General features: G+C 36.9%; 1 protein-coding gene across 11 annotated transcripts in view; it reads left to right on the top strand.

Moving 5' to 3' along the window:
- The window catches only part of TBL1X (transducin beta like 1 X-linked), a 192,534-nt gene that overhangs the window by 76,478 nt on the left and 94,090 nt on the right, over positions 1 to 21,966 (top strand). Inside the window, exon 1 of one of the 11 annotated variants that reach the window (XM_023918348.2) lies at positions 7,882 to 8,091. The exons of the other annotated variants lie outside the window; for them this stretch is intronic. The gene's annotated coding sequence lies outside the window, so the exon portion shown is untranslated. Of the gene's footprint in view, positions 1 to 7,881; positions 8,092 to 21,966 lie in introns of those variants that run through there. 11 annotated transcript variants of the gene reach the window in all.

The raw sequence follows: 21,966 nt of genomic DNA, 5'->3' as shown, positions 1-21,966 counted from the left end.
ACCAGTCCCCAGAGTTATCTAGTATCCTTTCTTTATGTAATTTCTTACACTTTTTTTTAATACGTCTTTTCACTTGTTATTTATTATTCATAGCATTAATAAGAGTTCACTACTCCCCTTTTATTTTCATTGCTATCTTGAATATTTTAGCACAGGAACTGTGCTTGCTTTGTTTCCTTGCTGTGGATTTTTTTCATGCTTTTTTCCCATCTTGTGTTTCCTAGTTTTATCATCTGGAAATATTATTAAAGACGTTATATACCTTTTCTTCATCCAGAGATGTGGTGCATCTGTTGACCTTCAGGGCATATTGCTGGGGCCATCTGGTTTTCAAGGGAAGTGGAGTTTGGCAAGAAATGGGGAAGGATTTAAGGGAGAAGGAGATATTAGGTTACTTATTTATTTTTTGATTAAGGTTTTGCTTTGTTGAAGAGTAAGACTGATTGATACTTTGTTATAGTATTTGTCTTTTTATAGTCTTTGGTTCTTCTTGTGGTTTTTTTTGTCATTGTGGTTGTTGTTTTGAAGTAGTGCTGGGCTGGGGAAGCTCTTGCAGGTATGTGCTTTTCCTTATCAAAATAAACAAAACAATATGGCCCCAAATTGGTATGAGGTGTTAACCAATGCTCTTGGAGTCTGTTAGTACCAGGATTAAATGACACCATTTCAGATGTTGCTCATCTCTCTGTCACAGTAAGTGTTGGTGACTAGTGAGGAAGTGAGGTGACCAGGACAAAGTACCAACCCCATTTCAACCTGAGAAAAATTGTATTTAGAAAAAGTGTGAGTTCTGGAACATTTCCCCCAGTTTTTCGGAGGAAGCCTGATAGTCTTTTTCTAGTGAATTCACAGAACGTAGCTAAGAGACACTGTTTGATTTCTTCTCTTACCCTTCTAGAATAAGGGAGTCTGACATGTATGTGCAGGAGTATGACATGTATGCGCAGGTTTTACTGGAGCTGAAGACAGAGCGGGAAAATAGAGAAGTTTATCAACTCTGGATGCTCCCTGTTTCAATATGGCCACAACAATTGCTGTTCAGTGGTTTTGATACACCTTTGCTTTATCTTTTTCTCTTAGTACCATTAAGAAACCACTGGTTGGCCATATAGGATATAAATTGGTAATTTTTCTTACATTTTGTAAATGTTTGTCATTTATTATGCAATTCATTGCGGTGCATAGAGAGCTTTGATTTTCATGTGCTAAAAGCTGTTTCAGTTCAGTTACCCAAAGTCTGATATATGAACAAAAAATATGGTACACACTTTCTTAGGAGAGGAAAGAAAAATTATTTTAAGTAAAGTTACAGAATAACAAATAAAATATAATTTTTTTATAAATTATAATTTAAACATTTTATTAAAAAAATAAGTAAAAACAGTCTGGTTCTAAGAGAAAAGTTTAAGCTCACGTGTTAAAAATAATCTTCTCTCAATTAAGAAGGGGCTCATTTCAATTAAAGCAGAATTTCCTGCATTTAATTATTGCATCTTCATACGTGTAAGTTCTGAGTGATCTGTTTAAAACCCCGAACATCCCAGGAGGAGAGGGAGTGTGTGTGTGTCCCAATGCTGCTCCTCATTGTGTCATCTCCATAACTGACCCCCAGTAAAACTAAAACTCCCCCTGATCCAACAGCTCCTGCCCATGCACAAGCTTTCTCATGACCTGTAGCAGACCAAGTGTCTGGGTTACAGTTATGACAATGTAATGATCTTGTCATAGGCTTTTGTATTTAATAGTGTTCAGAACAATTCTTAATTATTCAGTTTATTGTCAGTCTTCTCAATGGAATTATTTCTCCATCTTGACCGCTGTATTTTAGGAAGACAGAAGGCAGTTGAGTTATACACTTCTTACCTTACAAATAAACCAATATGCATGGTGAGGAAAGAGTAGAAGAAACAGCGCATCTTTGTAGTGTTTAATCCTTTCTGTCTCAATTTGGAGAAAGGGATGGATAGGGGGGAAAAAACTCCTAACTTCTGTGAGGAAAGAGAAGACTAAGTAGCTTCATTAGGAAAGTCCTCCTAATCCATTGTGATTTTGGGGATATTTCATTTTTAAGTGTATTATCTGAGGTGTCATTCTAGTCTTGATCTTAGCTTTCTCTCCAGGTTCTTTTAAATAAGCAGTAAAGTTGAGAGTAAGTCAAAAGAGCTTACAGAAGCAAAGTTAAAAGCTTGCTTTGATGTTTGCCTTGTGACCTAAAAGCACTGCAAAAGCTGACCTAAATAAAACCGATAGGAACCTCGGTCCCTGTCCTTTGTTTGTTTGTTTGGAGTTTTTTATTTTGTTTTTTGGAAGAGGATTGGTTAGCTGATCTTAATTTTGAGGAACAGCAGAGGACAGAAAGGCTATTATCTTTTCCAATGGCCATGATCAAAAGCTTTCTCACAAAGTCACACATGGGTTTGTAGAAATTCTACCCAAGGCTTGTAGCTGCCTGTGTTAGTTTTCAAGACTGTAGCTTTTCTTAGGAAAGCACATAAAAACATAAAACGTCTGTCAGAAAAACTTACTGTTTGAAGAGCAGCCACACCTTGGAATTCCTTCCTTGGTGGTAGTGAGTTTGTGTAAGTGTGAAATAACCAAGAGTACTGTAATTTGATTTCAGCAGCTCAGGGGGTTGTGAAGGTGTTTGAGAGACCAAGCTTTCAAAGAGATTCATGGTGCCATAAAACATAAAACTTTGATATAGTTGCAGGTTTTGCTTTTTAAACAACATACAGTAAAATCAGGCACAGTAGGAACATGAACAAGCAAGGAATCATGTTGTTTTCAGGTGAGCATGGAGTACAGAAAGTTAAAGACTGAAAATTTTATTTTACGAAACTGAAAGCCTGTACTCTAAATGAATTTGTTCAAATCTTATTCTGTGGATCATATCCCCACTTCCTTTATATTTTAATGCAGAGTTCCTGTCTGCTGCTTTTTTATTCATGCAGAAGTGCTTATGGAATTGTAAATGAAATTGTTTTCTGAATCAGACACCAATAAGATCATTAATTAAATTCCAAGATAGAGCCAAACCATATCCTGGCTGCCTCTGTAAAGTTGATGGAATTAAAACAGGCCTGGTGACAAAAAATTTTACGTGGAAAATTGCAATTACTTTGGTTAGACATAACAGGGTAAGTCTGTTTGACTTTCAAATCCTGAATGAATTTGCAGGATGTGAATCTGGAATAACACTGGTAGGCTGAACAGATCCAGTGACAAGTGACTGGAGTCCCTTACCATGGCTATTCTTTCCATGCATTTTTGAAGGCATACCTGAAGGAATAAAGCATCTCTAAGGTCTGTTTGAATTTACAAAGTGATTTTTTCTCATGAGAATATCACGTTTCGGTTCTCTTACCAAAGCAATATTTTTCATAGAAAACATCTTTAGAAGTTCTGAAGAACGGGAAGTAGCTTGATGGATTTTTATAGGAAACATTTTCCCAATAGAAGAGAGAAAGCATGAAAAGAATGTGCAGATTACCATTTGGAAATGTAGTAAGTAAACAAGGGCACTGAAATGGAAATCAGATGAAGAAGGTTGAGAAGGTCTATAAAGGACTTTAAAAATGAATAATAAATGAATAAATAAAATAGGCACTGGAACAGGTGGTCCAGAAAAGCTGTGGATGCCCCGTGCCTGAAAGTGTGGAAGGCCAGATTGGATAAGGCCTTGGGCAGCCTGGTCTAGTGGGAAGTGTCCCTGCCCGTGGCAGGGGGTTTGGAACAAGATGATCTTGAAGGTCCCCTTCAAACCAAGCTATTCTATAATTCTATGGGGAAAAAAAAGTTCCCTACATAAATTTGGATATTTTTCCAGATGTATAGGTTAAGTTACATGTTTTCAAAGGTTTCAGGTCTTTGTGACAAAGAAGGTGACTGTGATGCTGACAGTACTTAAGAATGTAAGTGTAGCAAGAAGGGCTGCAAAGGGAGAAAGTGTTCAGAATAATTCTGGAGAATAATCACATTAGAAATGGATAAGGATTCTGGTCTTCAGTATAGAAGAGGCAAGTCTGGAGCACAGAGTATCTTTTCAGATAATTAAAATCACTTTTGAATGAGATTCCCTTTTGCAAGGAGAATAAGAAAGTCAAGGACAGAGCTCCATGGATTTCCCAAATGAGGTGTAAAATGCAATTATCAGTGAATAGAAACATCCAAAACAAAAAGTAATTCCATATACTGTAAGAAGAAGTGTAAAAATGAGCAGCTTCTTTTTCAGTTGAAGCCATGGCTATATGCACCATTCACATTTCAGTCAGTCGTTTCTTTTGGTTTCATTATTGCAGAATTGAATTCAAAAGTAGAAAAAACAGTATACTAGAGGACTTGAGGATATGCTACGTGTTGAGTGAAAAACCCTTCTATCTTCTGATAGACATTTTACATCTGCAGTTTCTGTAGATTGTAAAAGAAAAGCCTGTCATTTTGCCATTTATTAAGTGGTACACTGGGTGGAATTAAATCTGTTGAACAGGAAGAAATTTTGAACAAATAAGTGCATTTATATTAAAAGTCTGATTAAACCCCATAGGTAAACTGTATAAACATGGAAGATGAATTTGGATTTTCAGGGCAATGTTGCCTAACTCCTTTTCTTTGGGAAAAAAACCCCAACAACATACATACACGAGAAAAAAACAGAAGCATGTATTTGCAGTCTAGAACATCTGTTCTTTTGGTTGGGATCATCTCACCTAACTTTTTACATAGATGTCAGGTAACAGAGGTGTCTGTCTACTTTGGAGCCACCCCTGATGCAGACTTAGGTGCTCCCAGCACATGAGCACGCTCCTTGTGGGGCAGTCCTACCCATCAGGTGTATCATGCCCCAGAAGTGTCTGCCTCCTGAGATGGAGAGGAGCTGCCCTTGGATACATGTCTATGTCGTACCTGTCAAAAAGACATCAACCCAACTATGTACCTTCTGCTGCATTTCACTAATATAAATAATTACTCCTTACTGTCCCTCAAATACTTGGTTTAAAATATAGCTGAGCTTGCATTCATTTTATATGTATTTTTAATCAGCTACACCTTCTGTCCAAGGCTTTTGTTTGTCATAATTGATATCTGATGTTGTCATCTTTCTGAAATTAAAATAACTTGCTGTAAGGTACTTGCTAAGAGAAGAAAACTAAGGTTAATTTTTTAAAGCAGAGAGAAAACACATAAATAAGAACGTGGGTTCACTGTTGAAGACGTGCCAAAGGAAACAATGCTTGAAGGGTATTAAGAGAGGTCAGTAGGGAGGAGCTGAATAGCTCCAGGCATGTGTATAACTAATTTTTGAAATACTACAAGTGTAACTCACATTATAAATAACCATATGTTCATTAAGTAAGTGAAGAAGGAAAATCTGGGAAAAGTTTGTCCAGACATTTATAACTTTTTTAATGGCAGTTGATTTTTTCCATATGATTTTCAGATTAAGAAGTGATTTTCATCTCTTGAGACTGCTCATTGTTGAGCCTGTAGTTAAGGAAAAGAGCAAAGTTACCATCCAAGCTTAAATGCAAAGCATGAAAAACCTTTGGGATTTAAGCTAGTTGTTGGTTTCTTGATGCAGCTTTTACTTTATAGCAGAGGTGTATAGCAGTTATTCACCGAAAACTTAGTTTAGACTTTTTTCCTAAAGTCCAAAGTGGAGATGGAACAACTGAACAGCAAGGGAAGAATATGGCTTCTGCCTATCAAAATGAAAATGTTCAGTACATATTATGCAATTCATCCTCATCATAAAGAATGTACTGTTTCTCTATTTCTGATTTCATATTCAGCCATAATATAGTTTTATACAAAAAAGGATGACCTTTATAGGATGAGTATACAAAGAAAGTGAACTTATAAACTAAGATCAAGGACAGTTCATAGTGGAAAAAAGTGGAATAAAGACAGGTTCCTCTGCAGACACTATTGTAAATGTCAAGTAGATTTTGACAGCTGGTAAGTTGGGGACATAATTTTTAAAAAATTCCATAGACGCAGACTGCCTTTTAGTGTGAAGAATTTACACACAGGGAAATGAGAGGGTAGGTAGCATATGGGGGATTAAGGCAGCTGAGTTCTAGTGGAATCTGGAGGCAAACAAATAGACCTTAAAGAAAAAGACAACTGTAGTGGTCACACTGGTGTTATGTTTGTTGATTTGTGGCGTAGCATTCTACCCTAATTAAAGGAAGGTTCATCTCATGCAGTTTTCTATCCCAGAGAGAGCCTCTGTAATACAGGAAAGAGGAACACATCAGAGGAGAACTTGTTTAGAGCACTGAAGATTTCTCTTTAACAGACTGGTTTCTGTGGCAGTCTGTTTTGATGGAAGCTCATTGTACACTCAGGTAAATTGTTATACATTATGGTCAGTTGTGTTAAATAAAGTGTATTCTTAGGCTTTAAAAATTTAAATTAAATTTAAGCAAGCACTGGTATTTCTGTTAAACATAGTTTCCAAAAAATTACTTTGGATTTGGACATCTCTGAAAGTATTCATAGAAAATCAATTACATATATACTTCTGCACTTTAAATATTACTTCAGTATATATTTGTTTTTGGCTTCGGTTTACGAATAGAAGGACACTTGGCTCTGACCCTACAGAGGGATAGATTAGTTTGGTAATACAAACTATTTCAGGAACTGAGCTATACATTTATTTCTGTATCTTTGTCTTTTGGTTGAATTCCTCTGGGTGCTTTCTTTATGGTTGTGCTTACCACTCAGTTTTTTAGGACATGCTTTTTAATCAACGTTCTGCAAGTCCAGCAGTACTGCTTGACACAGGGCTCCCACTCCGTGCAGTTGCTGCATCAGGAGGAGATTCTGCTGAATCACAACTTAGTGTGAACATCTTAGAAAGAAAATATTTGAATGTTTGATAGAAACCAAACAGATTTTTCTTTAAAATTTAATATGAAATACAAAATCATGACCTATAAATTCTGACCTACTAACTAATGAATTATTATTTGCATTGATCTCGTGAAAGTAGTACTTGGTATTTGCTGCTGGAGTTTTAGAGAAAATCATCAGCTCACTTTTGAGAAGATGGTGTACCTGGATGTAGCCAAGGTAGTAAGACCCCATCTGGCAAATATAACCCTTCCAGCAGGTTTTCTTCATTTCTGCTTATCAATTTAGTGAATAGCTTAAAGATGAGAGATTAGTAGTTACTTGGGAGATTACTAGTCAGGAAAACCCCTACTTTCTCCCAATTAGTAATTTCATTAGAAAACCAAGAAAGAGGGGCTGAGATCTTTTGAAAGGTTTCTTTTCTGAGGTTTTGAAATCTTGGAGGGCATAGGGACCAGAAATACTCAGTTTTCTCTAATTACAGATAATTTCTTTTGTATGTATTGAATTGGAATAAAATGTAGAACTGTTTACAGGGTCATGCATGTTTTACATAAACCTTTATTAACTGGTAAAACACTGTTTGAAAAGATCCTATTGTGTTTAAAATACGGATTTTTCTTTTTTTTTTTCTCCATTTTAATTGAAGTTTAATTTCCATTTTAAAAAAATTATGGCCCTGTATGTAAGAAGGGGTCACTAATTATTTTCCAACTAAATGATGTAAGAATAGTAAATATAGGTTAGTACACGTTCTTCCTTAGGTATGTACATGACACAGCTTCATGGTAAGCAAGTTGCAGTACTGACTTGGTGTAAAAATTCTATTTCATTACAGAGTAATCAGTGTGTACTAAGAAACACTGAAAAGAATAACAAAAATATCAGTGTTGTAAATGGCTGTGCAGCTCCAGGATAGTTTGGCCAAGATCCACAAAACATGCAGGGTGTTGGCTGAATTGCAGTGGGCGAGCTCTGGGTGGGGAAGATAAGAGCAGCAAGGCACCATTTGCACCCTTGGGAAGGGGTGGGTGACGCTGGGCATTCAGCTGAAGCTGTGGCCATCCCTCCTGCCCAGGGGTGCCCTGTCCCTCCTGCTGCTGCCTTCCACAGCTGGCTCAGCCGTGGGGCTCTGGTGCTCCAGCACTGCTTCCCCTGCCAACCAGAGGCTGCCGGCCTGCCTTGAGGCTAAGCACTGCCAGGAAAGGCACTGGAGAAGCTGAAAAAGCCCAGGTGGGTTGGAAGTTGATTCTTTCCGTGATTCATGAATAAGGACTATGTGGAATATGTTTCTGGATGGTTTTGAGGGAGATGGTAACTGAACCACACTTCTCTAAAGCTTGAAGCAAAGCTTGGTGAGACAGAAAAAAATTGAAATAAGTAATAAATTAGACCTAAAACATGCATGTTCTTTTCATGTGACCAGTAGGATTGGAGGGAAAATACTGTTCTTGCTTTTTGTAAAATTGAATCTCTTCAGAAAGTATGCTATTAAGAATAATCAGTTACTTTGTAAGCTTTTTCCATTTGAATTGCAGACTATTCCTCATTTACTCAGTTTCTTACAATGTGTATGGGTTAAAGTTGAATTAGTATGTTTTTTAGATACCAGGTCTTTTAAACACGAAATATAAGAGGTCACCCATAGCAGAGGAATGTAAAAAGTACATGAAGTCTTCCACCTCTATGTCAGTGGCTTGATAGTGTCATCATCACTATTAATTAATTAACCATCTGAAATTGACCTGCTTGACTTCTGAGTTCATTTCCTGGCCTGGTAGGAAGTTTGAGGTATTTCTAAATTCAATACTGGCATATTTCATCAGAAAGGAAGCGTTGTTGAAGAGATTTGGGAACTGTGTCACCCTTTCTCTGGGAACAGGTGAGCATCAAGCAGCAGCATGGGGAAAATTTGCACCCCTTCATGTGAATCTTTTGTTGGTTACTCTCAGCCTAAGGTTGATCTTAACAACCTATTGGTTCATTGCATAATGAAAAAATAAAAAACTTTAGGACAGTTTTTAGAGATTAGAGAAAAATTCCTCAAATTTACATTGGAAACATAAGTCTTCCTAAGTATTTTGGACTGAGCAGAATTGAAATAATGTTTATTAAATGCCTTTTGTTTATTTTTTCCATCTACAGTCATATGGTGGAACTTTCAGAACTGGTTGCATGCAGTCAAATTCTCCCTATTAACTGAGTACTTTAAATATGCTGGTGCTGAGAGGTTTTTTTCAATCCAAAAAACATGTGAAGAAGGGAATTGAGGAAAGAATGGAAGAAGTGAGTGTTGATTGCCATTATGGTATAACTAATCTCTGAGATGAATTTGCATTCCCCCCTATCTGTATGTGTATTGTATATTCTCAAGACTTGAAAATACAGAAAATTAGTCTTCTGTGTGAAAGAGAATCTCTCTCTCCATCTTGTCTTATTCATCCTGCCTTGTGCAACAGTTGCCTTAGCCTAAGTCCCTTTTATGTGATATTGATTAACAGCCATGCTGAGTCTGGGACTGTCACAAGGACTAAAGGGTGTTTAATTATTCAGCTCCAATAAAGTGGAAGACAGTGCAGCAGTAGCTGTAACATAAGTCATTGGTAATTCATCTCCAAAATATAAGAATTGTTCAGTAATAACACAGCAATTCTCTCCTCCTGGCTTGAAGGAAAAACATAGAAATCTAAAGACTGAATATTTGGAGAATGTGTGAGTGATAGGCTTGTTCTCAAGAAAGCTCTGTTCTTTGGGTATGTTCTTAGGTACAATGCCAAGTGATTGTACTCACATGAAAAAACCACTATTTTACCAGAGGCACAATATTCCTAAAGTCAGGTATTCAAAAAGGAAGAGCATTTTTCTAGTTTTTTGTTTATAGGTCTATCACCTCTGCATGTACATGAATATTTTACATTTGTTGTGAAAATTCACAGTTCTCATTAATAATTTCAATGTGCAAATTTATTGTGGAAATATATACATGTTTGTATGGTTTTGGATTTGGTCTGGGTTCAAAAGAAGTTGATGGAATCTTTTTCAAGCTTAGAACAAGACATAGAAAAATTAAGGACACAGTTGTATTCAATAAATAGGGCTGAGACCCCTAAAATCACAGGTATTTTGTGCCATAACGTGCCAGTGAAGCCTGACACAAATTTGCAACATTGTTCTGCTTTAGTGTTCCTCTAAAAGATGTGTTGGTATATTTCAGTTCTGGAACCATGAGGAGGTCCCAGAGCTGTGGGATGTTGAGGCTGGGGGAATACCACTGTGTCTATGCTTTATTCATGCATTCTTCATTAATAGCTACTTTTGTCATGGTTAAAAAGAGATACTGGCCAAAGTGGATGTTTGACTTCATGTAGTAAGTCTGTTTAACTATCAATGTGTATTTAAAATAATTTTAAATATTGTGTATATTATGCAGAATTGTGTTTTGTGAGAAATACATAATCTTTAAATGCTTCATAAGATGCATAAATTAGAATATAAATAACACATCTTCTAATATGAGATTGTGAGTTGTATTTTGTCTGGACTGAACTGTAGGAAACATCGTAATAGAGTGTGATTTCTTAACTCAGAAAGTAACAATAGCCTTGTTTGGATTTTTAATAACATTTTGTAGTTCAGAATTGGGACAAATGGCAGCCTGGCCCAGAGCAGTGTGCTTCTGTCTTTACCATACAAGAGCTTGGATGTGATACTATTTGCTGCTAATGAACACAAAAAACACCAGTGTGCTGATGTTTAAAAGGTTTGGGGTTTATTTATGTTCATACTCAGTTTTCAGTTATGGATAGATTTTTTTCCCCTTTAGGGGGAAGTAGGGTAAAGACAGAAAAAGAGGAGCTTGTTCTCGGGTTTTGAAATTACTGGTATTATTATTATTATTGCCTTAACCTTTAAAAATAGTTCCTCCTTACAGATTAAGATTCATTGTAGTAGAATGAAGATGTCAGAATGAAACAAGTGCGGTGCTTTCTTGTAAAACAGTTTATTACCCAGTCTCTCCACCTCATTAGTAGATCTTCACATCTTTTTTTCTCAGTTGTGTTAATTCTTTGGTGGTTTTAGGAATGTAGATGGAAGGCAGCTCTCTGCACCAGGGTTAAATCAGATCAGACTGTAGTCACAAGGCAGAGGGAAAAGAGGGTGAGTTTATGGGAAAAATCAATTGTTGGTATGCGAGTACAAATTAAAGCCAGCTTGCCTCAGTGTTTATTTAAGAGATGAACTTTACTGTGACTGGCAAATGGATCAGGAACCTAAATAATGTCATTGTTTTACTCGTTAAAGCTGGAGCAGCAAAATAAATTAGCACAGCCTATGTCTGTGCACAGTCTCTTCAGAATGAGATGATGTTAGAAAAAATAAATTATTTTAAATTAATTCTTTGTTGCTTCCACAGCTAGACCTTAATTAATTGGTACATGATCAGGATAGTGCAGAATGCTAAATCTCTAGAGTGGCTGATTTTCTGCCCTGCCCTGTGCTGTCGAGTCCTTTAATATTTATACATGGAAAAATGGATAAATACGGTCTGCCTGGATATTTTTGAACTGATACTGGACCCACAGTCCAGGGTGTAATTTCATCATTTCACAAGCACTGTCTGGTTGTAGAACAAGATATATAAACCTCTACATTTCATTTCTATTGAATAGTATTTTCAGAACAACAGTTAGAATAAGTTTCTCAGTGGTATAATTTCTTTAATAACAGTCACTAAGTGCAGAGACACACTTGGTCCTATGTATAAATTCCATACTGTACTGGAAATAAGTCCCCCAGTGCTGTGCATTCAGTTTGATTATTATGGCACTTACTGAATGGCTGGGGTTGCTCAGCCTTTGGCCTTGAGCTGTTGGCATGCCTCAGGTGGTAAGCAAATTGCATACAAATGCACTGCTTGTCATGTCTTGCTGCTTAATTTGTTCTTTGGAATAACTTAGTCTCATAATAGGCAGACACATCACAGAGCAAAAAAGCACTGGAGAGAGTTGAAATATTGGCCTTGTAAAGCCCGTCCCAATATTGAGTCACTTATCTTTCATGAAAAGTAATAAATATTGAAATTAATGGCATGCTTCTTCTTTACAGAATTTGTTAGAATGTTTGCATCTGTCAGCAGACTCATAATAAAGTGCCCTTTCACTAGCCCTGTGGTGGGTCTACATTGTCATCTGGTGATAATATTTAAACACCCTTTTCATAGGAAGGTAGGGAAATGCGTTGATGGAGGAATTCCTGTACCAAAAAGCTGATCACCCATTAATTAGAACAGATTCATTGCCTTTAATGGTAGTGACAGTCTAGAGTACATTTTTGGGGTCACAGAGTCAATACAGTGCTATTTTTATGATGGTTTATTTTTAATGTGGTGTTTCTGAAAAGTCACACCAGTGTCTCCTTTGGAACAAAGAGTTACATAGTTCTGAACAGCTCAGCAGCTCACAGAAATAACAAAGGACAACAATACCAACAGATCATTTAACTTTTGGGTATTTAAGAACTTTTGTTCTTCCAGAGTATTCGTTGCAATGCAGAGTATACGTTGCAGTGCACAAAACAGAAAATTACTCAGATATCGACCATGGTGTATATTGCTAGAACCTCATAATAGTCTTATTTAATGATAGATACTGGGATATATTGCTCTGCTTGTATCAACAGTGTATCTCACAGTTATTTGGTGCATGATGTCAGGTTTAAGAAAGAATTGTCATTTTGGATGGTTCAGTGTTTATCTCTCAGCTTTTAATCAGACTGTGCTATTATATTTTGCTACATTCAATAAACGCAAAATGTATTTATAGGTCTGTGTGTCTGGCAATTTCTATGGATAATGGATTCAATCTTGTTAGACAATCACTTTGATTTCCTTGATAAATTTTTAATACTTTATGCCCAAATGCCAAAGTGTAGTTCTCACTACTTTTTGATGACCAAGCCTGGACTACTAGAACACGTGGTCTAAATAAATAAGGCAGTATCAAGATTCTTCAAGCCTAGTATATAATCTTTTCAATTTAGTGATGAACTGCAACATTTTTCCAAGTTCATCATGCTTTTGGGTATTCTTTATATCATCACATCAAAGCTTGGATGAGTTCTTACCTTTTAAAGTGTGAGTCAGTAGGATCTGAACTCAGCTGAGTTTATGGACTAATTTCCAGCCTCAAAATGTGACAGATATAATGGAGTTTATTTGTTCTATTTGCAGTATTACATCACAAGTCCAACCTGTCTGTCTTTTGCACAAACAGTGTGTAGCCTGTGAGAATTAAGAGAAAGGATTTGTCATTTGCAGCCCTCTTTATTTGGGATTCACAGCATGTTTTAAGGACACCCTTTGTGTGTGTGTGGAATGGTGACTTTTGTATTTCATATTGTGACCATTAGCAACCACAGATAAATTTAATCATACCACTCAAAGAATATGGAAAGCTGTACAGAATACTAATAATGTGAATCATGAATTTTTAAGCTCTCAGAGGATGCTCTAAGAAGAAATTGATTAATCACTGTGCTAAAATAATATAGCACCTAAAAATAGACTTTTACTTGGGCGGACATCATAAGATAGTGGTGTAGCATCAATACTGGATGGCAGTAGACTCCATAAAGCAGTTCTGGCTCAGTAATGAGTTTGCAGATATGTTAATTACTTTAGAATCACTTAGGATTTCTCTAATATTCATCTTCTGCTTAATTTGGTGCACCTACACCTGTGTACGCACTCAGCACATGAAACCCTTCCCGGAATTTGATGGAGTTTTTGTTAGTTCACTCATCTGTGTTAGGAAAACAAAACCAACCTGCTCACTAAGCAAGGTTGGTGCTGAGACATTTCTCCAGATTGTACCACAGTTTTATTGCTACCTAGGGGGCAAAGAGTAGTATTTCACATGTCAGTGCAAAGGGGTTGTGTGGAGTTTTAGTATGTTACAGCTCTAAGAACCATGGTATATCCCTGGCGCTGCAGCCAGCCGGCCCAGAAACACAAGCATGGTTTTGCAGCGCAGCTCCTGTCATGAGAGCTACTCCATCACTCAAATAAATCCTGAGCCATCTTGCTGTCAGTTTATTGATTTTTCTATTTCTCCCCCTTTTTTTTTTTTTTAACACTTTAACCCTGCAAAAAATATGCTGTAGGGAAAATGGTAGGAAGGCGATTGGTATATCTTTATGACAAATCACATAGAAGCAGCAGAATGCACTAGATGCTTACTAGAAGAACTACAGTTTAAAAATAAACATCATATATGAGCACAATATTTAAGGCTCCAGAACAGGTTAGCATAATAAGTGGCAGTAAACATATTTAAAGAAGTAAAGGATAAAAGTAAAATAAATATTGTAGCATCTTAATCTAAATTAGATTTCACAGAGTACTGGGGGGTAGTAGAACTGTGAAGTCTGAGAGATTGGTTCCATTTGCTGTTAATGTTCAGCTTGCATGCACTGGTATTTCTGCCCTGAAAGAAAAATATGAGTTCTCTAGAATAATCCAGCTTTTCATTCTATTTTGCAGCCTTGTCTAAGCAGATGAATCTGATAATTCCTTAAATGGGAAATTTGCCAGCTGAGAGAAACCTAGAGGGCAACAAATGGGCAGTGATGACAGAATGTCTTGAATGCTGAGAATGTTGTTTTGATTCCACACTGTTTAAAAATATATTTGTCTAGTGAAAGGTAAAATGTTACACAGACAGATAACACAGGAGATTTCTGAGGCATGACACACATACATACACACATGCACACACAGTATTTGCATGGATTATATTTTTTTTTCTGTAGGCTTAACCCAGATAAATTAAATTACAAAAGCTCTCACAAAAAAAAAAAAAAAAAAAAAGAGGGGGTGGGGAAGGGGCAGGGCACAAAGCAGTGAAATCAAAGCAACTCTGCCTTAAGGCTGCAGAGATTTCCTTATCTTATCCTGCTGTTTCTAGGTATTGCAAAACATATGGCTCACCGTTAGGGGCAGTCCCCAAACAGTGGGAGATGTTGCATCCCATCTGTGGTGCAGCAACTGGAGGTGCAATAAGAAGGTGAACTGAGGACGCCAAGATGACTGTGTTTAAACTCATTGCTGGTTTACTGAGGTGGTGTCGGCGGGAGGGTAGTGGGGCACGTTTAGTTTGGGTGGGTTTTTTTAGCTACCATGTGGATGTGCCTTACAAGCCTGAACACAGAAAAATTGTTTTGAAGAAACTTGGTAGCCTGAATCCAGGAGTAAAAATTTCAGGATCCTAGATGCTGGGAAAAGCAAAGAAAGGAAGAAAAGCTAAGAGTGAAAGCATTTCTTTGTCTCCCACATTTTATTCAGCTGAACTGGCTGAATAGGCTCCTGTCCCCCACTGTTAAGAACCGTTCAGTGTTGCTCCCATGAGATTTGGTTGATCGTGTAGTCACTCTAACCTGATTCATGCACTATAGTCTAGCTTAGCTTGAACACTTTTTAACACCAACTCTCTGAACTCTTTAATAAGAGTCATTTGGACATGAGCAGATATTCCACAGACACTGAGGGATGGCCATGTTCAGCAGGAATGTAAGGGAAAAGTGATTACGAGGAACAAGGGAATAATGCTACTCTAGTGAAGAAGCATAATGATGGACTGAAATTGCACACTGTAGTGAACAGAATGCAGAATAATATAGCTAGATGTACCCTGATGAAAATTAACTTCTTAATACCTGTCTCCCAGAATTTCTAAGCCAAGCTTCTAAGCCTCTAAGCTTATGCTGCAGAATTTTCCTAAATAATTTCAAAGGCCAGGGCAAGAAATGACTTAACACCTTTGCATCTCACTAAAGCACTTTAATGTAAACAAAATCTGTAAACTGAGATGCAAAAGGTCTCTTAATGATCTTTTTCTTGTTGCTTCTATCATTGGTATAATTACTATTTTACTTCTATGAGTCTTTTGCTATCAGGTCCTTCTTTTCCTGCTAGTGTAACACAAGGAAACCACTTATTATAATGAAGACTGAATATTCATACCCAGCTTTAGGCATCAGCATTCATGTACATAAATTTGAATCAAAGTTAAGTGGCATGAACACCCTGGCATGTTCTGTCATGATATAAAAAGGATATTTTTCATTTAATACAGCAAATAAAACTAGCTATCATCCTGTGCAAATACTTGTTCTCATTCTTCATAGTTTTCTCAATTTGCAGAAGGAGAGTTTGGCTTGCAAGATGAACAGGCTGATGAGTTTCCAGAACTGCAGGCCACTTCCCTTTTGTTTTGAAGTCAATGGCAATTGTACTTCTGAGACCCTGGGAAAAATCACCTTTTAATGCTGACTAAAAGTAATATCACATGCTGTCTGCATAAAATGTATTGATATAAAATGTACATGGAGGGGTAGTGCTGTATTAGGGCATGCATGTATATGTACAAATATGAACAGTTTGCATTGCAATTTGAATTATTGTCCTGATCTGTATGACTTTCAGGTGTTCTTAATTTATTAGTTATCATTTCAAAAAACAGACCACCTATTAATTGAACAGACCTAAATGTACTTACTTAATAAAAGTAATGCACAGGTAAGCATTAAATGCTGTGGGTTACTTCACATCGATGGAAGTAATAAAAGCTTTTGCCCCTTTCCACTTTCAAGCTCCTTGTAAGGTCCTGAAAGTTTTCAAGAAATGATGTTTGCAGCAGCAGGATCGGTGCCTTTGGAGCCTAGTGCTGGAGTAGCAAGGCTGAGGAAGCTCCAGGGAGAAGGAAAGCAACTTAGCTTTGCAGTTTTCTGCATTTCAGAAGTCCTTCTACCTCCTCAACTAACTAATTGGTTGAGCTCTCAGAATTTGGTATGGTTTTGCATTTGTATTGTTTTTGGTGTGTGATCTGAGTATTAGAGTTTTGAAATTTGATGCTGATTTTTTTCATCATGGCTTTGGAAAATACTTTAGGAACTTTACTATATGCGAACATACCATGAAGTAGAACGAAGTATTGACTGAATATTGGATATTCAAAAACTTGGATAACCATTTGCTAATGCTAAGATACTGAGTATGCTTTCTGTGTGTCCCTTCAATGAACTAGTCTAAAGAATCCTTATAAATTTGTAACCTTATAAATTTCTTGAAGCCAACAGAATTTTCTTTCTTGAAATAAATCAAAGATTGATAGATGATACCATTTATGTTGACAGAATTGCATTAAAACACACAACATAGGTATGTTAAGAAATAATCCTTTATTTAATTAATTAAAGGAATTTATCCTAATCTTTGTACATAAACAAGCTTTTCTAACATACATACTGGTCAAAATTGTCATTTATGCTATCAAAAGAGGTGAATTTTGTCTCAGTGTAGAGGTGTGGATACTCATTTACTCCTAAACGGTGTATAATGATGAGACAGCTACTGTCCACCACCAGGTTAATTAGAGTAACAAATCAACAGAACCAAAATATATCGAAGGGATTTCCTATAAGATGCAGATGGTAATTTTGAAGGGTTTTTTCACTGAAATTTCACTTCTGCTGCTGACTATTAAAATGTTTTATTAAAAAGCTTGAATATGTTGAAATGACCTGTGTTACTGACCAAGTCCAAGGACTGGGTTCCTCAGACCAGTGCTCTTTACACCAAGTCTGTGTGATGTTCTCTGACAGGTTATTTCATCCATGTCTTTTGAAATGCTCAGGTTTTTCACAGCGATGTGTACTACAGATGCTTTCATGCTCCTGCTCTTTTTTTTATATTTAGTGTTTTTCTATAGAATGTAGCCAGTATTCTCAGCTGCATTTTTCATATCACATTCAAAGACAGTATAACCTACTAATGTGTCCTGCATTTTAATTGTGGGTAGATTAAAATTCACATACATACCATTAAACAGTAACTCAATTTAATATAAATAGTTTTTACTCCTATATCTTTACAATGATTTAGGTAAAAGGAGAAGGTAATGTTGAAAGAGAATCTAAAGTGTAACAAAAGCATTCTCTACCTTTAATCATCAGTTTTAGCTTTGTTATAGTTGCTTAACTAGCATAAGCTTTATAAGATCAGAAGGAATGCCTCACATTTGGTATCTTTAAGACCTTGGATCTGTCTGGATTCAATATGCAAGTTTATGCCCTGGTGTTTTTTATTAAACTCCCTATTTTCTATGTAAATAGCACAACATGCATATGTAATTTTAGTATGGAGAGATTCTTATAATGGGATCCTATGACAGTTCAGGACTTTGGGAGGTCCAACACCCAGGTCAAAGCAGGGCCAGCTTTAGGGTTAGTTATGGCTATTTAGTTTTGGTCTAGTCAGGAGTCCAAAAATGGAGATTGCACAGAAGTCGTCTTTCAGTAAAATTCATTATCTTTCTAATGCTGAAGACAGTAATTGCTGAATATAAAAATCATTTTTGAAATGCATATTTAAAAGGGTGCTCTTTTTGTAGATCAATGTGTTAGGTCATTTCTGTCATGCCTTTTAGAACAGGCATTTATTTGCACTCCTAAAACTCTTCCATTTTTGCATTTGACTGCTTAATGTGCCATGTCCTTCCAAGTGTACACTTCTTACCATACAAAGTAAGGATATTAGTGGACTGTGGCTCCAGCTGCTTCATTCTTAGATGATTCCTCTCTTGTCCTCAAGCTCTTCTTTGCTGCTTCTATTAAAAGACCTCGAGAATTCAGTGAAGCTATTTAAAGTTGCTGTACATTAGCCCCTGATTTACAGGGAAGAATCTGTATATACTGTTTAGTTCAAGAGTTTAAACATTGTCTCAGAGCTAGTACCCAAGAAATTCATCTTCACTAACAATATAGCAAGTTTCTTCATAAAGCACACAAATGAAGGCAATATTTCCTTCTTTGCCTGGCAAAGATTATTTCCTAGTTAGGAAATTCAGGACCATGATCTGTTTTATTGAAGATAACTAAAAGCAGGAGAAGATTTTTTGACATTTTTTACTGCAGAATGTTCTTTTGATTAGATCTGATGTTTGCTCTGCTCAATACCACTGCATTTCAAAGGAGTATGTGTTAACAGGAGTGTGAAATTCTGCATTTCATGTGAAAGTGTGACTGACAAGTGTTGAGGTTCATATGGTTTGGGGCAACCCTTGCTCAGGATACTGTCTGCCCTTTGTGGGAGTAGAAAATACACTAAACAAAGATGAGACTGGAAAGGAAGAGGCTGTCTTTGAGTGACAGGCAAGTTGACTGGCTGATGTGTGAGTGTCAGTGTTTCTGGGATGAGTTTTCCAGTTTCAGGCTGCAGGGAATGAGTGGGTGGAGAGTGCATGTGAAACTGAGATTTCTGCTCTGGAATTCACATGAAGAAATCTCAAACAGCTCAGTGTTTAATAATCTGCTCAGTACTTTACCGGGTGGTGTAAAGACCTGTGGTTGCAGTTTTGAAAATCAAGTAATGTCCAAGTAGCTGCTGTTCTTTTTGGCCTTTTTCTGAGGTGGTTAGTGCTGCTCCCAAGAACTGCTGGCTGTTATCTCATCCTGCTGCTGCTGCTGCTTGATTCACCAGCTAAGTCAGTTTGCATCACTGAATTTATTTTACTTATCTATTTCACTGTTACAAGTCCAAGTATAGGTCTTCTATTCACTCTTTGAATTCATGTTGATGTCCACGTGGTACAGGTTTTGAGTGAATTTCTGAATGTTGGCTGTTGGCTTTATACAAGCATATTTTTTAAGCTCATGTAGAGTACAAGAAGTACAAGTTTCTTGTTTTATTGTTTTTGAACATCAGTATTTTCTGTGTCCATGATGAGAACATCCAGAGGAAATAAACAGATGAAACAATGCTACTACTCTAGCTGGATCCTGTGATTTCAAGCCAGAATGTGGATTACTGACATTATAATGGATCTAGAAGAAGGACCCCTTTTAAAACCCTCTTTCTTACTGGTGATCAGTAGTTTTGTCACTTTCTGTTTCCTGTCTCCTTTCTTAGAAAGGAAGGATAAGCATATAGCATCCTAGAGTGATTTTTTTTTTTCATAATTTAAAATCATTTGATTAGAATTCAGCATTTTTACAGTTACTTAATTTCCACCATGTGGCACGTTTTGAAAGACCTTGGCTTCCCATAATTTCAGCCTCTGCAGAGGTCCATTTATTGAAATCTGTCTGGAAATAAAAGTCATGGGGATAAAATGTGTTTCATTACGACATTAGAAAATTCTGCCTAAGAAATTAAATAAATTGTTTTTGTACTTTCATGAGAAGTCTTTAGCATCTTGGTGAGGCTGAGAATGCACAAAGTGCATAGATTTGTGGCAGCATGATGTTCAGTTCATGTCTATTCAGTATAACTCAGATTTAAAACTTCTTTTCTCACCTATTCAGAAAGTTGTATAAGAAGTAAGCAGAATGAAGAAATTTTAACTTGACAGCTGTAGTCAGGCCATCCTCAGGAGAATACGCTGAAAATTGTCCTCTTATGCAAATTTCTCTTGAAACTTCAGAATGGATGGAAAACTTCCAAAAAGCATTACAGTGTTTTTGTGTTTCCTTATTATTTTTGGCATTGAATATTGCATACATTTAATTTTCATTCATCATAATTTTAGTTTTCATCAATCTGCCTGATAGCTCCAGCATTTTATACTTAGTGATCTAATCCAACAAATAACATTGGTCAGTACTGGGAAGAGAGAAATGAGTTATATGTCTGATTTTCTCCCCACTCTTAACACTGGTTTTTCCTTTGCAAAAATGTACCCAATAAAGCACAATCCAGAATCTGGGCTTGAGAAATATTGTTAGTAGAATGGGTCCATAGCGCCAGTGATTCAGTCATCTGTCAGCCTGATAAATGGATTAGTGTAAGAGGTGTTCCAGTGGGGAAATGAAGCCCATAGGGCTTCCAGCTAATTATATTTAAGTTGTTTAGTACTGCTGGGAAGCGGCATCCAGGCAATTACTGAAAGCTTTGATGCAGTGTGCACTATTAGTGTGTGGGTTCAGAAACTCATTACCCTTTCGTGCTTGTGTTGGATGGATTCTAGGAAACTGACATGAAACAGAGAGCAGGAATCAATAACTAGAAAGGCATTTTAGTTAGCTTCTGATCCATTTCCTGATTCAGCAGCTTCTAGCCTAGAGCATTTCATACAATTGCTGTAATGTAAGGGGGAGAATGTGACTTAAATGTATCAATTATCACATATATGTACATCTTGTTACAGTGATGTGTAGCTGAGGTTTCACCCAAGACAAAGTTTGAAAAGGTCTTTTAGGGACAAGCTGCTCCTCTAATGCCTTGCCACATGTCCAAAGCGCCTGCCCTCTCTGATCCTCCAAAGTTGATTGCAGTAATTTCTCCTGAGGCCTGACCTTGCAGTGTTTATTGATGCCTCCCCAACATGGAGATCGTATTACCATGGTAATCCCACCTTCAAAATCTCTTGGAAACTACAGCTAACCCCAAACAAAACTGGTGGTATTGGCTACACGTGTTAAACCTTGTTTAATTGTGCTGGCTGTGTCTTTGCTGTGGGCTGCAATTCACATTACTGATACACCTTGAGAAAACTACAGACTTTGGGTCATTCAGATGTGAGAAACAGCACATCCTTTCACTGTAGCTTTCTGCAACTGGGAACCTCCAAGGTGTGCATGCTGATAGCAATGCAGTATTTCTACAACTGGGGGCCAAAGACTTGAAAGTTCATTTCTTAGGTTAGACTGTCAGATTTAGTCAGGGAAAAAGTTACATGAATTAATCAAAATTGTGTGGTTTTCTTTTTAAGCTTGCACTTTCTTTTAAATCCGGTAATGGTGACTGCTAGGGCAGTGCAGAGGAGGCTGCATTTCTTCTTCCCTGTTTCTTCCTCTGTGCTTTTGCCTGAGGTAGAGCTAAATAGGAAAATGAGAGTATTACAATTTAATGCTTCTGAAAGGGATAACTCTTTCCCACCTACCTGCACTATCACAAAATTAATAATTAAGCTCCTTGCATTATGTTTCATCACAACAGTCCTAGATGTGCTGTGAGTTTTGTTTCATGTTTAAAAAGTTGAGCAGGAATCTTGAATAAATGAGTTACTGTCAAGAGAGAAGTTTTGAGGTTTGGTTTTTTTTTTTTTAAATCTG

Source organism: Cyanistes caeruleus, chromosome 3 (genome assembly GCF_971803275.1).
Source record: "Cyanistes caeruleus chromosome 3, bCyaCae1.hap1.1, whole genome shotgun sequence".
NCBI lineage: Eukaryota > Metazoa > Chordata > Aves > Passeriformes > Paridae > Cyanistes > Cyanistes caeruleus.
This window is presented reverse-complemented; position numbering and strand designations above follow the sequence as displayed.